General features: G+C 34.9%; 1 pseudogene; it reads left to right on the top strand.

Moving 5' to 3' along the window:
• The first annotated feature begins 7,854 nt into the window (after positions 1 to 7,854).
• LOC111146932 lies at positions 7,855 to 9,278 on the top strand (annotated as a pseudogene).
• Positions 9,279 to 12,376: the final 3,098 nt, after the last annotated feature.

Raw genomic sequence — 12,376 nt, 5'->3', positions numbered from 1 at the left:
AAGGTGCCTTATTAGAATTCTTGCTTGGGCAGATATGTGCCTTGACTTCTGTCTCCTCACTTCTAGTCTCCTGCACATAATTCTATCAAATATAAAGTTGAGGGCATCAGTTGGACAAATGCTCTCAGAACAAATGCAGTTTCCCTTCAACCTTTGGAGATACTGTTTTTATTTTGAATTTAGATTGCTGTTTATTATATTACTAGTTCTTTGAGGATTCTTTTTTTAACTTAAGCATCTAATCTGCATTTTTTTTTAATTTAAGCATCTAATCTGCATTTCAGTTGTTTTTAAGGAAATAATTTTATTAGGATAGACCTTTCTAGCCATATTACTAGAAATAGAAGTCAAATAATTGTATGAAAATGATTATTTAAGGATTATACAACACAAATTCTAACCAAATAAACCTAATGGTACAAACAATAAATTCCTTTATCAAACTCCCTAAAAGTGGGAAAACCAATGAATTGACATTGCATGCGAGCTGCTTACTATATTCAAATGCATGTGAATAAGGTACTTACTGGTGAAAATTGAAAATTTACTTTTTACTTACTTCAAATAGAATATATATTATTTATTTCTCCACATAGTAGAAAAATACTGGAAAGGATTATTCTATATATTTTATGGATCATTGCTTTTCAAAGGCAGAGTTTTAAAGTTGTGAGATTAATTTAATATATCAAATGGTATTTTTAATGAGAACAATAAATATAGAATGAAATAAAATAGAAAATATCAGAATATATTACACAAAGTATAAGAATTGCATATCATGCCTTTGTTTCACCTAGATACAAATGTGTATACTGGGACTTGAGGTAAAAGTAGTTCCATACTCTGGGCAAAAAAGTTTGAAAGTCACTGCAATGCAGAAAAAGAATGAATAATAAAAAATCCATTCCACATATCTTGAAAGAAGACAGCTCAAGCCCACTTGAAACTATGGAGAGTGGGGTGCCTGGGTGGTTCAGTTGGTTAAGTGGATGGCTCTGATTTTGGCTCAGGTCATGACTTCAGGGTTTTGGAATCAAGCCCCTCATTGGGCTCCACGCTCAACAGGAAGTCTGCTTGGGGATTATCTCTGTCCCTCTCTGTCTGCCCTGGCCTCCACTCATGCGTGCTTTCTGTCTCTCTCAAAAATAAATAAATTAAAAAAAAAAAAAAAAGCTATGGAGAGTACACTATAGTCTGCATTTCTAATATAACAAGTGTATGATAATTTTCTGTTATATAGAAGAGTTAAAATAAAATGTAATATAACATGGAGATGTTAAGTAATCAAGTTTCAGGATTTAAATTTTACATGTCTTACCTTTGCTGTCTATTTTTATCTGATTTTCTACCTCCATCACTAAGTAACCAGTGTAAAGATTATGAAAAACTTAAACATCTAAATTTATTTTATCACAGAAAACTAAACTAAAAAAAGAAAAAGAAACATTTCTGCTCCTGGGAAAAATATAAGGCAGGTAGGTAGGCTCAACAGAATATTTTTGTGCTCCCTGAGAATTTCATTTATACAATTCATCACTTCCTCTGTTCCTACAATTAGATTAAAACAATTATAATTGATAAGCTCATGTACTATATTTGGCACATCCTAGTCTGAAAATTATCTTAATTTTGATATAAATTAGTTTTAAGAGAGTCAGAAACAAAGATGATTGTATTTTCACAGTGATATATATGAATACTATATGTATTACACATCAGTAGTCTAAAAAGTGCTAGGAACAGCAATTTTCCACTTACTCAATATAAGTAATGACTTTTACTGATTGTGCTGCATCCATCCAATGCACTGAACTACATTATATTTGTATAGCATATATAAGTGCAGTTTATAATTTGTCAGCAGAAGCTCATCTTGCAATTAGTTTGCTATACAGAGCTGACCTCATTGTTATTACCTAGAGAATGCCATCTAACATTGACAGCATTCTCTTAGTTAAAGATAGGAAGCTGTCAGGGTTTCCATTAAATTTATACTCCCAGAGGTTAGTAACTCTGCTTCTAAAAATGCCACTGGCATTAACTTAGCATGCAAGGTGTTAACAAGGTAGTTTATTTTAAAAGGGAGGCTGTTTGTAAACTGTGAAAATGTCCTTCAGGTTTAAACAGGCAGCCAGATAGTCTGAATGTCTGCATAAGAAAGCATCTGTATTAATGCCATCTCTGTGTTCCTAGCAATCCTGCTGATGTTAAAACCAGAGAAGGAGAATACTATAGCTACAGTTGACTCAAAATGTCAGTGTTTAGTCAGTTATTGTGTCCTCAGCTCTCCATGTATGGGTTCAGTAAGGTATTTTTTTTTAATTGTAAGGATATCCCCAGATGAGGCTATCAGAGTGATACTGCAAAGTATGAGATGAAATTTACCCTTTAAGAAAGAATAGCATGGCTTCACAGAAGTGGAAAGCAGAATGAAAATTGCTAGGGTCTGGGGTGGGGGCTAGGGAGATAATGGTCAAAAGGTACAGACTTTCAGTTAGGCATAAGGTAAATAAGTTCTGAAAATCTAATGTTCAGCAAATTGATTTTAGTTAATAATACTGTATTGTATATTTGAAATTGCTAGGTGAGTAGATCATAAATGTTCTCACTTAAAAAGATAACCATGAAAAAAAGAATGATATGGATTTTAATCTTTTAGTTCTAGGTCTAATATTTACTGTCAGCTAGTGAAAATTAAATTAATATAAACTTTAATTACTCAAATCGTAAAGCAGGAATAATAATGTCTTACCAAAAATATGTATACTGGGTTCTGAAAAATAAGGCATGTAAAATTTACAAACCAGAAAGTATAGTGTTAACATTATGACCCAGAATCCTTCAAGCAAGGTGCCAGTGCAGATTTCTATTGCTTAAGTTGGAGGCAGACTCAGGCACTGATATAGTTGTAATTCAGTGGTATGTATCCCTTGTGAGGAGCCTTAAGGCATTCCTTTATTTTGGTTTTGATAGTTTCAAGAAAGAGAGATTTTGTCTATTGCTGAATGGTTTCTATCAGTACCCCTAAAGTCCACACTTTTTAACTTTCCAGTGATAGAAGTCACGTGGGTGTATCTGGCCAAAGCAGGGCTAACAGTCATAAGATTCACTGTCCTAACTGAAAAAATAAAAAAACAAAATGCACAGGATAATAGTTTTCAGGATAATGGATATCAATCACTAAAGGAGAATAGAAATAAAGAGAGCTGTACCACTGTCCCAGTTTACCAATGACAAAGTTTCCAAGCTGTAATACAAAAAAGGGGAACAAAAGTAGAGCCCAGTAATCTCTCTGAGTGAAGCATATGAAACTAAGAATCTGCAGAAAACAAGGCCATTACAGTCCACAAAGCAGATTATGGGAAATAAGAGAGCAACATAAAGAACCACAGAAATCTGAGAGGGCCCTTACTAGTATTGAGAAGAATATTGACCCAAACATTTGTATAAGACAGTTACATTGGAGAATCACCCAGTAGATTATTAGGAACAATACTCAGAGCTCACATGGGACCAAGAAAAGTACTGATCTTCAATAGCCAGGCTAGACTATTTTAAATTCTCACAGCATTGTGGGAAATACTAAGTTTCTTGCCTCTATAGCGGGCAATAAGAACTGCTCTTATCTATCTAACAAAAATTTTTTTTTTAAGATTTTATTTATTTATTTGTCAGAGAGAGAGAGGGAGAGAGAGCAAGCACAGGCAGACAGAATGGCAGGCAGAGGCAGAGGGAGAAGCAGGCTCCCTGATGAGCAAGGAGCCCAATGTGGGACTCGATCCCAGGACGCTGGGATCATGACCTGAGCCGAAGGCAGCTGCTTAACCAACTGAGCCACCCAAGCGTCCCATATCTAACAAATTTTTAAAAAGCAAACCTTTTTAAAAATTTTAAAAGCAAAAAAAACTTCACTGTTAACTGTGTTACACAATAGTGCTCAAGAATCTTTATAGGGGAACAAATAAATATAGCCCTCAGCCAAACATACCAAACATAGAGAGGGAAGAAAATATTATCTGTAATTAAAAAAAAGAAAAAAAAAAGAATCAATCAAGACTGACTCAGAACTTTTATAGATGTTAGAATTAGGTGAAGACAATAAAATTATTAAAAATTAACCATATTTCACATATGCAAAAACTTAAGTAGATGTATTGAGGGTATGAAAAACTGTACTCTGAAGATGCAGATGCCAACATCTGAGAAACAGTTGCTATGGATAGAATAAATGGCTGATTAATTATTGCAGAAGAAAATGTTAACTGAAAATTAACATTGCTTGAATACATAACAAGGAAGACTTTCTAAAAGTTTTTTTTTAAAGATGTAAAAATCAATAAAATAGAAAAAAGCATAAGTGTAATAAAATCCTTGAAGGAGAGAGGAGACATTGATAGAAAAATAATTTGAGGAAATGTGATTTTTTCCAAATTTGATGAAAACTATGAACCCACAGATCCAAGAAGTTCAGTGAATCCCAGACACAAACAAAATTCAAACTAAATTGGAGCAAGGTACATCATAGTCAAATTCCATAAAACCAGTGATAAGGAAAAAAAAAATCTTAAAAACAGTCAGAGAAAGACCTATTGCATACAGAGGAACAAAGGTAAAAAAGAAAGCAGATTTCTTGCCAGGAACATTGTAACTGAGCTGATAGTGGAGCAACATCTTTAAATTATGAAAGGAGAAAATTATATCAACACAGAATTCTAAGACCTCTGTAATATCTTTTAAAATAATGAAAGCAAAAATGACATTTTCAGAAATACAAAAGTTGGTCGCCTCTCGACCTTTTGGCTAAGATCATGTGCAGAAATACAAAAGTTGAAAAAATCAATCCCTGTCAGGTATACTCTACAAGAAATGTTAACAGTATCCTTCAGTCAGAAGGAAAAGTATACCAGGTGTAAACATGGATCCCCAGGAAGAAAAAATAGCAAGATAAATGGTAATGATGTGCAGTTGATGGATTATTATTTAAACAAAAATAATAAGATACTCTGGAATTGATATAGATATGTACATAAAATGTAGGTAAGCAGTAGCATAAACATGGAAAAAGGGAAATGGAATATTTTTGAAATATTCTTATGCTATACATCTGATAGCACATTTGCATGTAGGATGTGATAACTTAAAGCTATATACTATAAAATATAAAGTACCATTGAGATAAAAAATAACTGTAGCTAACAAACCAATAATAGAAGATGATCATAAAAATACTCAATCCAAAATACAGCAAGAAAAAAAAGAACAAGAAAGAAGAGGAGGAAAAAAGAGAAAAAAGGAATGAAGAAAGAAAAGGAACAAAGAATATTTAAAACAACTAGAAAAAAATAGCAAAATGAAAGACTTAAACCTAACCACACCAACAACAATGTTAGATGTCATTGGCCCCAAATCTCCAGGAACAGGAATAGATAATCAGACTGAATGAAAAAGCAAGAAAAAACTCTGTTACCTTTAACATACACACCCAAGATATAAAGAAATGGATTAAAAGTAAAAACACAGAAAAGTTATAACATGATTTTCTTTTAATCAAAAGAAAGCTGGAGTGCTTATATTATCAGATAAAATAAATTTCAAAGCAAATAATGTTATCAGGGGCAAAAGAAATCATTGCATAATGAAAAAGTAAGCTAAAGTAATTAAAAATCTGGGGTACCTGGGTGGCTCAGTCAGTTAAGCGTCTGCCTTTGATCAGGTCATCATCTCGGGGTCCTGGAATAGAGCCCCAAGTTGGATTTCCTGCTCATTGGAGAGTCTGCTTCTCTCTCTCCCTCTTCTCCACCCCACCTCCGCTTATGTTTTTTCTCTCAAATACATAGATAAAATCTTTGAAAAGTAATTAAAAATCCTAAATGTCTATGCACCCATTAACAGACCTTCCAAACACATGAGCAAAAACTAAAAAGAATTCTATAAAAAATATACAATTTCACCTGCATGGCTACAGATTGCTATAGCCTGTTTCCAATATTGGTAAAAAGACTGGACAGGATATCAGTAAAGATATGGATAACCTGAACAATGCTATCAACCAAATTGACCTAATTGATATTTATTCAACACTACATAAAACAAAATACCCTATTTTTTTTTTTTTTGCAATTGCACATGAAACATTTACCAATATAATAAATATATCCTGGGTCACAGAATGAATCTTAATAACATTTAAAAGATTCTATTTATATTCTATAAAATATATTCTGTGACCTTGTGGAATTAAATTAAAAGTCAACATGCGTATTTTTGAGATATCTCCCATAAATATTTGAAAAAGATAGTAATACAGTTCTAAAAAAGGCATTGTTCAATTTAAAAAATATTTTGAATCAAATGAAAATAATACAGTATATCAAAATTTATTGTTGGCTATTGTTAAAACACACCTCAGGAGAAATTTATAGCACAAAATGCATAGTAGAAATGCACATAAAGACACAAGGGCTCATATCAATAACATCTATACCTTAGGAAACTAGAAAGTAAACTGTAAATGTAACTTAAACAATAAAATAGAAATAATACAAACAGAAGAGAAATCAATAAAATGAAATTTAGAAAAAGAAAAACCAAAAACTTATAACTTTGAGAAGACCAATAACATTGTTAAACTTTTAGCTAAATACCAAGGAAAAAGTAGAAATATACAAATTACCAGTGCCAGAAATGAATGATATTACATCCCTACGTATTCCACAATCTGAAGAGAATGATAAGTGTTTATGAAAATGATGGTGAATTCTTTCAAACTATAGGAAAAATATTGTAGTACCAATTCCATGCGGAGTATTTTCAGAAATTTGCAGAATAAGTATTTTTCAGTTTATTTTAAAAGACCTAAATTACCCTAATACTAATCATAGAAACAGATTAGGAGCTAACAAATTACTGTTATCCCATATAAATATAAGTTTAAGTTATATAAACTATTTTAGCAAATTGAATCCAGCATTATAAAAGAAAGTTGTCATGACCAAGTAGGTTTTATCCCAGGAGTAAAAAGTTGATTTAGTAATCAATAATCAAAATCAATGTAATTTATCATATTATCAAACTAATCATAAAAACCATGTGATAATTTTAAGAAACACAGAAAAAAGAACTTGTCAAAATCCAACATCTATTTTTGCTATAAAATATCAACAATATAGAAATAACAAAAGAATATTCTAATCCTAATAAACTGTATCTTTAAAAAACTCTACAATGAATGACTACTTACTAATGGAAGTTACTGATCCCTAAGATCAGGAGGAAAGCAACATTTTCTCCTCTCTACACTTTTAGTTTATTTTGTACTGGAGATTGTACCAACTTCAATTTTTTAAAAAAAAGTCACACTGATTAGGAAGAAAGAAATAAATGTTGCTCACAGACTACCTGAATGCCAATGAAGAAATACAATGGACTTATAAACAAAAAAAAAAAAATTAAATATAACCAACAAAACCTACAACTATTAAGTTAATTCAGCAAATTAGTAATATCAATACAGAAAAATCAAATGTATTCTATATAGTACCAAGGCACAACCCCAAAATGAATTTTAAAACAATTAACAACAAATAATATGAAATATTTAGTGATAAATATGATGAAAGAGGTGCTAAACCTGTACGCTAAAAAGGACATAACCCCTTTGCTGAGAGAAATTAAAGAGAGTCTAAATGAGTATAGAGGCTGAAGACTTATGTTGTTAAGATATCAGTTCTCCCCAAAACGATCTATGGCTACATAGGAAATCCCAATCAAAATCCTAGCAGGCTGGCCAATAAGCATATGAAAAGATGTTCAACATCACTAATCCTAAGAAAAATGAAAGTCAAAACCACAATGAGGGTTGGGAGCATGGAACAAATGCCTGACTGGGGCAAGGGCTATTCACGGAGAATAGCAGCTCAAGTTCTTAAATAAATTTGAAGAAGCCAAGGAAACCTACGAAGAGGTTTTAAAACATGAAGCAAATAATCTTCAGCTCAAAGAGGGCTTACAGAATATGGAGGCTAGGTTGGCAGAGTGGAAATTCATGAACCCTTTAAACATGCCCAATCTGTACCAGAAGTTGGAGAGTCATCCCCGAACAAGGATGCTGCTCACTGATCCTACCTACTGGGAACTGATCGAGCTGATAACTACAAAACAAGCCATCTGACCTGAGCACGAAACTGAGATCTCCAGAGCCTGACTACTCTCAGTGTCCTGCTGGGAGTTTATCTGGGCAGTATGGATGAGAGGAAGAATCTGGAACACCTCCCCCATCTCCTCTTTCCTAGAAGGACACCAAGCCAGAACCACTGGAAGAAGAAGATCTTCCAGAGAATAAGAAGCAGGCACTGAAAGGGAAAGAGTTGGGGAATGAGGCCTACTAGAAGAAAAACTTTGACACAGCCTTGAAGCCCTGCAACAGAGCCCAGGACTTGGACCCCACCAACACGACTTACATGACCTATCAAGCAGCCCTACATTTTAAGAAAGGCAACTACAGTAAGAAGGCCATTGAAGTCGGGCAAGAAAACTGAGAAGACTATGACAGATTGTCAAAGTTTATGCTTAAATTAGCAACTCCTACCTCAAAGAAGAAAAGTACAAGGATGTCATCCATTTCTATAGCAAGTCTTTGGCAGAGACTGAACCCCAGATGTACTCAAGAAATGCCAACAGACGGAGAAAATTCTGAAGAAGCAAGAGTGGCTGGCCTGTATCAATCCCGACCTGGCCTTGGAGGAGAAGAACAAAAGTAATGAATGTTTTCAGAAAGGAGACTATTCCCAGGCCATTAAGCTTTATACAGAAGCCATCACACAGAATCCAAAGAGACCAAATTGTATAGCAATGAAGCTGTACAAACTCCTGGAGTTTCAGCTGGCACTCAAGGATTGTGAGGAATGTATCCAGCTAGAGCCAACCTTCTTCAAGGGTTACACATGGAAAGCAGCTCCACTGGAAACAAGGAAGGACTACATAAAAGCCACAGATATCTACCAGAAGGCATTAGATCTGGACTCCCAACAGGAAGAAGTGGCAGACAGTTACCAACATTGTATGATTGCCCAGTACAACTGCCAGACAGCTCCAAAGACATGTAGTGATGGGCCATAGCCAACCTTGAGGTGCAGCAAGTAATGAGTGACCCAGCCATGTGGCTCATCCTGGAACAGATGCAGAAGGACCCCCAGGTACTCAGCGAACACTTGAATCCTATAATAGCATAGAAGATCCAAAAGTTGATGGAAGCGGGTCTCATCACAGTTCAGTGATGACTTGCTCATCATCCCCTTCCCTTCTCTCTCGTGTGGAAAGAGGAGCTGGGACTGCCACAAGCAGTGTGGAATATAGGGGTGAGCAGGGAAAAGTGAAAAACTTCTCTCTATGTATTTACATAGACCTATGTGGAAGATACAGAGACTCATATTCTCCATACTGGCTCTGCCCAGCACTGGTCTCTTCCACTGCCCTAAGGTTCCCTGTTCCCTTCCCTGCCCTAAGTAGCTATCTTAGCTGCTCTCTCATAGTTGATTTTTATATGGAGCAATGGGCATGTATGGGGAGGGGAGGCTGTTCTTTCCCGACCTCAGGTCCCAACTCTCTTCACATTGTTAACTCCACATCCCATGTGCCCTTCTCCAATAATGCAGCCCAGTCAGGTGTGATTATTTATTTAAAAAAAAAAATTTCGCCTTAAACCCATAAAGATGGTCACTATCAAAAGAACAGAAAACAACAAATTTGGTGAGTATGTGAAGAAATTAGAACCCTTATGTGCTGTTGGTAAGAATGGAAAATGGTACAGCCATTATGGAAAAAGCTTAGAGATTTCCTTGGAAATTAAAAATAGAATTACCATATGATTCAGGAGTCCCACTTCTGGGTATATTTCCAAAAAAATTTAAAATAGAAGCTCAAGGCATATTTGCATACTCATATGCATTGCAGCATTATTCACAATAGCCAAGTGGTAGAAGCAATTCAAGTGTCCATCAGCAGATGAATGGATAAAGACAATGTGTTATTTACACACAGTAGACTATTAGACAACCTTAAGAAAGAAGGAAATCTTGTCACGTGCTACATTGTGGAGTAACACTGAGGATATTATGCTAAGTGAAATAAGTTGGTCACATAAGGACAGCTACTGTATGCCATTGATAGGAATCATCTTAAGTAGTCAAAATCATAAAAAGAGAAAGAAGGGTGATTGTCAAAGTTTGCAGGGAAAGGGGATTTAATGGTTGTAGAATTACAGTTTTGTAAAGTGAAGAAGTTTTAGATATCAGTTGTGCAAGAATGTTAGTATATTTAATACTACTGAAATGTAGACTTAAAAAATGGTTGAGATAGTAGATTTAATGCTGTGTTTTTGTGTTGTTAACACACACACACACACGCACACACACACACCTGGCAAGATTTCTTGTAGAACTTGATAAGGCCATTACAAAAATTGATAGGGAAATGCAAAGAACTTAAAACAATGAAATCAACTTGAAAAAAGAAGAACAAAGAGAGCTAGAAAGCTACCTGATTTCAAGGTAAATACTACCTCAAAACTTAACATAAATCTACAGTGATCAAGGCACATTTTTATTACAAAGAAATGACTAGATCTAGGTAACAAAGAATCTGATAAAAGATACAGATATATATGGAAGACTGATTTTTGACAAAGGTACAATTCAGTCGAGGTATGGTAGTTTTGTTTTCAACAAATGATGCTGGAATAACGGAAAGTTCATTTGCAAAAAAAAAAAAAAAAAGCTTTAAAACATCCCTCACACTTTATAAAACAATTAAGCATTTATAAAACAAGCAAATAAGAATTTTGAAAGATAGTTATTATGAAATCATAGGAAAACTAAAATTAAAACCACAAAGAAATATCACTATCTAGTAGAATAGCTAAAATAAAAACAACTGACCATTAGCAAGTGTCTTGAGAGGAGGAGGAACTGGAACTCTCACTCATGACCAGTGAAAATATAAAATGATACAATTACTTTGGGAAACATTTTAGGGGTTTATTATAAAGTTAAATATACACATACCATGTGAATGAAACACTCTTCTTCTAAGTATTTAACAGAAAGAAAGCTTAGAGCCAGACTCTAATGAGTCTTCATAGTAATTTTGTTTGTGATAGCCCTAAATGGAGAACAGTCCCAGTGTCCATCAGCAGATGTTTGGAAGAACAAACTGTGGTGTATACATATAATGGAATACTACTCAGCTACAAATAGGAATGAACTATTGATAATGCAAATACATTGATGGAGCTCAAGGAAAAGGAGTCTGACAAAAAATGGAACGCATACTCAGTGATTCTACATATATAAAATTTTAGAAGATGCAAATAAATCTCTAATGACAGAGATCTGTGGTTGCCTGGAATGAAGAGTACATGTTTGTTGGGCAGGAGGGAGAAAATAGGTCATGAGGAAATATTTTGGGGTGATATCTATGTTCATTACCTGGATTGCAGTGATTGTTTCATAGGAACAATACCTATGTCAAAAGGTACTGTTGACCTTAAACATAAAGCTCTCTGTTATTTTACCAGCAAAAATGGGTATACTTGGAAATAGCAGAGAATTGCAATTTGGAACAAGCAAAGTATGGTAAAATCTTAGGAAAGTCCAGAGAATAAAGGAGAGGATTGCTCTTTCAGAGGAGAGAAAAAAAAAAAAAAAAATGGGTGAGTTGGGAGAGCTATTACAAACAAAAAGTCCATTGAAGTAAACCAGGAATTCAGAGAATGGTGGCTATTCATTGGCTTTGTTTTACTATTTCTCTCATTGGCTGGACTGTTGCCAGATGAGGAGGAATCCTTTCTTCCTCCTGCTGGGAGTAGTAACTTTCAAGAGTTGCCTCTTCCTTTTGGGCCAGTGATTCTTGACAATAGGTGACACGTAAGGTCTCCCCCTTCTGGCCTCCCCACTCCATTTTCATGATTTTTTAAAAGATATTTTATAAAAATTCATTTATTTGATATATAGTGACAGAGACAGAGATAGCAAGACAGAGCATGAGTAGGGAGGAGAGGGAGAAGCAGGCTCCCTGCTGAGCAGGGAGCCTGATGAGGGATGAAGGACTCCATCCCAGCACTGTGGGATCATAAATCAAGCCAAAAGCCAGCGCTTAAGTGACTGAGCCACCCAGGCACCCTGATGTGTTTTTCTTTTTTTTTTTTTTTAAGATTTTATTTCTTGGGACGCCTGGGTGGCTCAGTGGGTTAAGCCGCTGCCTTCGGCTCAGGTCATGATCCCAGCGTCCTGGGATCGAGTCCCACATCGGGCTCCTTGCTCAGCAGGGAGCCTGCTTCTCCCTCTGCCTCTGCCTGCCACTCTATCTGCTTGTGCTC

Source organism: Enhydra lutris, unplaced genomic scaffold (genome assembly GCF_002288905.1).
Source record: "Enhydra lutris kenyoni isolate GAN:26980312 unplaced genomic scaffold, ASM228890v2 scaffoldscaffold15, whole genome shotgun sequence".
NCBI classification, from domain to species: Eukaryota; Metazoa; Chordata; class Mammalia; order Carnivora; family Mustelidae; genus Enhydra; species Enhydra lutris.
Note: the sequence above shows the minus strand (reverse complement) of the source record. Positions and strands in the feature narration are given on the sequence as shown.